This window comes from Leptodactylus fuscus, chromosome 7 (assembly GCF_031893055.1).
Source record: "Leptodactylus fuscus isolate aLepFus1 chromosome 7, aLepFus1.hap2, whole genome shotgun sequence".
In the NCBI taxonomy this organism is placed as follows: domain Eukaryota; kingdom Metazoa; phylum Chordata; class Amphibia; order Anura; family Leptodactylidae; genus Leptodactylus; species Leptodactylus fuscus.
This window is the reverse complement of record NC_134271.1, coordinates 152484711-152490278: the sequence shown is the minus strand read 5'-3', so window position 1 is coordinate 152490278 and position 5568 is coordinate 152484711.

Below are 5568 nucleotides of genomic sequence, written 5' to 3'. Positions count from 1 at the left end.
ATGTTTTATAGATAGGTTCCTAGGAGTCCTAAGAGTATTCTACACTATGTTTTATAGATAGGTTCCTAGGAGCCCTAACAGTGTTATACACTATGTATTATAGATAGGTTCCTAGGAGCCATAAGAATGTTCTACACTATGTTTTATAGATAAGTTCCTAGGAGCCCTAAGATTATTCTACACTATGTTTTATAGATAGGTTCCTAGGAGCCCTAAGAGTATTCTACACTATGTTTTATAGATAGGTTCCTAGGAGCCCTAAGAGTATTCTACACTATGTTTTATAGATAGGTTCCTAGGAGTCCTAAGAGTATTCTACACTATGTATTATAGATAGGTTCCTAGGAGCCCTAAGAGTATTCTACACTATGTTTTATAGATAGGTTCCTAGGAGTCCTAAGAGTATTCTACACTATGTATTATAGATAGGTTCCTAGGAGTCCTAAGAGTATTCTACACTATGTATTATAGATAGGTTCCTAGGAGCCCTAAGAGTATTCTACACTATGTAATATAGATAGGTTCCTAGGAGCCCTTAGAGTATTCTACACTATGTTTTATAGATAGGTTCCTAGGAGTCCTAAGAGTATTCTACACTATGTATTATAGATAGGTTCCTAGGAGTCCTAAGAGTATTCTACACTATGTATTATAGATAGGTTCATAGGAGCCCTAAGAGTGTTCTACACTATGTAATATAGATAGGTTCCTAGGAGTCCTAACAGTGTTCTACACTATGTATTATAGATAGGTTCCTAGGAGCCCTAAGAGTATTCTACACTATGTATTATAGATAGGTTCCTAGGAGCCCTAAGAGTATTCTACACTATGTTTTATAGATAGGTTCCTAGGAGTCCTTAGAGTGATCTACACTATGTTTTATAGATAGGTTCCTAGGAGCCCTAAGAGTATTCTACACTATGTTTTATAAATAGGTTCCTAGGAGTCCTAAGAGTATTCTACACTATGTTTTATAGATAGGTTCCTAGGAGCCCTAACAGTGTTATACACTATGTATTATAGATAGGTTCCTAGGAGCCATAAGAATGTTCTACACTATGTTTTATAGATAAGTTCCTAGGAGCCCTAAGATTATTCTACACTATGTTTTATAGATAGGTTCCTAGGAGCCCTAAGAGTATTCTACACTATGTAATATAGATAGGTTCCTAGGAGCCCTAAGAGTATTCTACACTATGTTTTATAGATAGGTTCCTAGGAGTCCTAAGAGTATTCTACACTATGTATTATAGATAGGTTCCTAGGAGTCCTAAGAGTATTCTACACTATGTATTATAGATAGGTTCCTAGGAGCCCTAAGAGTATTCTACACTATGTAATATAGATAGGTTCCTAGGAGCCCTAAGAGTATTCTACACTATGTTTTATAGATAGGTTCCTAGGAGTCCTAAGAGTATTCTACACTATGTATTATAGATAGGTTCATAGGAGCCCTAAGAGTGTTCTACACTATGTAATATAGATAGGTTCCTAGGAGTCCTAACAGTGTTCTACACTATGTATTATAGATAGGTTCCTAGGAGCCCTAAGAGTATTCTACACTATGTATTATAGATAGGTTCCTAGGAGCCCTAAGAGTATTCTACACTATGTTTTATAGATAGGTTCCTAGGAGTCCTAAGAGTATTCTACACTATGTTTTATAGATAGGTCCCTAGGAGTCCTAAGAGTATTCTACACTATGTTTTATAGATAGGTTCCTAGGAGTCCTAAGAGTATTCTACTTTATGTTTTATAGATAGGTTCCTAGGAGTCCTAAGAGTATTCTACACTATGTTTTATAGATAGGTCCCTAGGAGTCCTAAGAGTATTCTACACTATGTTTTATAGATAGGTTCCTAGGAGTCCTAAGAGTATTCTACACTATGTTTTATAGATAGGTTCCTAGGAGTCCTAAGAGTATTCTACTTTATGTTTTATAGATAGGTCCCTAGGAGTCCTAAGAGTATTCTACACTATGTTTTATAGATAGGTTCCTAGGAGTCCTAAGAGTATTCTACACTATGTTTTATAGATAGGTTCCTAGGAGTCCTAAGAGTATTCTACTTTATGTTTTATAGATAGGTTCCTAGGAGCCCTGACAGTATTCTACACTATGTTTTAAGCCAATTTAAGGTGTATTTTGTACAGAACTTATTCGACTTGAAACAAATCTGGGCCCTGAGCCACCTGAACCTGAAACAAATCTTGAAATGTCGCCCCTCTCCATACAGGGCATGTCTGGGTGAAGTCATAAAATTTTCTAAATGTATTATAGGTCGGCACCATACTTTTGGTATAGCCAAAACCAGATAAGTGTTAAGGGTAAGGAAGATAAAAGTGTCTAAAATATTGATGAGGATTTGCTAAATTGATCACACAGATACCACTGTAATAAATCTGGTGTAGTTTCCACCTGTCTCCTATAGCCTGATACTGTCCAGGTTCACTACAGTACTATTGAGTTTTTAGCTTTAGTGTTTGATCTTCTCTGATCCCCACAGATTCCTCTGGTCACTAAGTTACATTATGGCTGATGGTTATATGGTCCTCAATACAATCTCTAAATATTTTGGAATATGACCAGGGTTCGGACATGAGGCTGTCACATCACATGTGGTCAACTCATTGGCTGTCTTGTAAACTTCCTGTGAAAATTCTCCCGCCATTCCTATTAGGAATTGGGTGCGCACATATTACCGTGTTTTCACTGTTTTGTCAGTGAAAAATATTTTAAGGGATTTTTTTAATAGTTTTTTTTCGTTAACCAAGGCCAAGGTGACTGATGGAGCGTGTTGTAATCTGTAGATTTCATTTGTTGGGTTCTAGATACATTTAGATATTCCTGTGTAATAGAGGGTGGGGGTCTGATAACAAGGACCCTCACACCCCCACAGATCAGTTGCTTAAAGCAGGTGAGTGCTTCCACTTTATAAGTTCATTCGCCCAGTCATGGTGAAGTGAATCTGGCTGAGTTGAAATACCAAGCTCAGCCACTATACATTGTATGGCGCTGTTTTTGGTATTCAGCTAGGACTGGGTTGCAGTTCTCAGCTGAAACTTGTGGTCTGTTCACACAGTGGGGGTCCCAAGAGTCTGATCCTGACCAATCTGATGGTAGGTCATCAATATTACAATCCCAGAAAATACTTTTAATCCAAAGGGAAATTAGAATTGGTCTGAACATATTGGAAATCTGCAGCTCTGTACATATGGCGCTCTGTCCATTGGACTAGATGGTTCACTCAGGACTACCATTATCCATATGGCCCATTAGGTCATGACCAATGGGTTTTCTATCTGGTCAACCATTTAAACTCCAAATTTAATGCTATTTTATTGACTACGGAAAATCACTTTGTAGCAAAGAGTAGCCCCCTCTGGAGGACGCAGCAAAACCATATAGTACTCAGTTGATAAAGCACCATGTAATACCTCAATTCTCCTCTAGTGGCCACTGCAGTAAAAATAAGTGGCTGTCCACAGCATCTCCTGGCACTAATACATGATCGCTGAGGGTTTCAGAGCTGTGGTCATTCCCAGTGGACTCTCATTTCAAGATGGACTCCATCACCATGACTGTACTGAGCTGTACGTTACTTTCTATGGAATTAAAGGGGTTGTTCATTTAGATTCTTTCCTCAGAGGCTTAGAGTAGTATGTGGACACTATAGAAATACCATATGGGCACTGTATGGTGATACTAATGTATGGGAGATACGCCATATTTCTTACAAAACTGGTCTTGTCCATAGTAATAGATGAGATCAGCTGAAGTGCCAGGACTAAGCCTGAGGCTGGTTCTGATGACATCACCTCCCATTTATTCTTCCTGCCATTTTGCAGAGTTGTCACCAAATAAATTATTAAAAATATTTTTGTCACCCGAGTCTCTTCTGATATTCCTAATATAGCAATGGCGTGAGAGAGTTCATAAGGAAGGAAGTGTCTTCGGCGTCTGGAATACAACACAGTCACTAGGTTGACCACATATGATATGACAAGTGAGCGGAGGATTCTGGGGGGGGGGGGGGTCGGAGAAGACATAACACTGAACTGAAAACTAAAGAAACTGAAAAACCCCATAGAAAATACACGTGCGAGAATGTGAGACTGTGATAATAGACGGACGTACCAGCTGAGGACGGGGTGAGTACAGCACATACTGGGGAAAATATATAGTACTGTAGTAAACCTGGACAGTATCAGCCTATAGGAGACAGGTGGAAACTACACCAGATTTATTACAGTGGTACAAAAAAAAAACCCCCATTGATACCATGTGTGTCTGAAAAAAAACCCCTATCTAGTCTGCCCTTATACTTACATTCAGGGCTGTTTTAAAACACCGGTGGACCCATTGCCAAAGTTTCATAAGTGGCCCCCCACCATTTAGATATACCTGGCCTGTCCAAATTATAATGCTCTCTCAATGGCCCCCCCATACAATATAATGCCTCAGTAGTGTCCATATACAATGTAATGCCCAATAGTGTCTCATCATGCAATCAAATGCCCCTGCAGTGGCCCCATATAATATAATGGCCCATCATACATTAACCTGGCCCCCCACGAAATTATATTATAATGTCCTCCTACACTTGTGACCACTATATATATATATATTGTCTCCCTCCAGTTGCCCCCACAGTTTATTGTCCCCCTCAATATATATTTCCTCCCTCCAGTTGCCTCCTGTTTCTTGTCCTCCCAATATACTTTGTCCCCTCCAGTTGTCCGCACATTTTTGTGTCATCCTCAGTATATACTGTCCCCCAAGCTGCCCCTAGTTTCTTGTCCCCCCCCCCCCCCAGTTGCTCCCATTACAATGAATCAAACAAAAAACAAAAAACCTAATACTCAGCTTTCCCCATTCCCCTGGTCTCTGGTCCGTCCCGGAGTGTTCACGGAGCAGCAGACACAATGTAAATTACATCACTACATCTGACTACTGTTCCCCAAACACCAGAGACAGGGGCCAAATGCCAAGGCAGGGAACGGGCAACTCCCTGCTTCACCAGAGGACGCTGATGAGTTGGAGTCAGGCCCACTGCCTGGGGCAGCACTCTGAATACAGGGCTGTCCTGCTATCCCATAAGGGACCCCACTACCATAGTGCTATTGGCCATTGCACCATTGGCCTTGGGTAAAGCGTCCCTGCTTATAGTATCAGCTGCCAGGACTAAGCCTGATGCCGGTTCTGAGGACATCACTTCCCCTTTATTCTTCCTGCCATTTGCAGAGTTAGCACAAATTAAATGATTAAGAATAGTTCTGACACCCGCGTCTCTTCTGATATTCCTAATATAGCAATGGTGTGAGAGAGTTCGGACGGAAGGAAGTGGCTGCATTGTCACTGTAGACTCTGTAAGCCAACTCTAGACATATCACTATAAGTAGTGAGACAAAGGTTAGGACCTTATAAACTATGGACTAGTAATACTACTACTGACTCGGATCTACGACCAGTGACCGGAGGATTCTGGGGGGGATCAGAGGAGATATAACACTGAAGGAAGACTCAAGAGACTGAAAAACCTCACACGTATGGGGATGTGAGACTGTGAT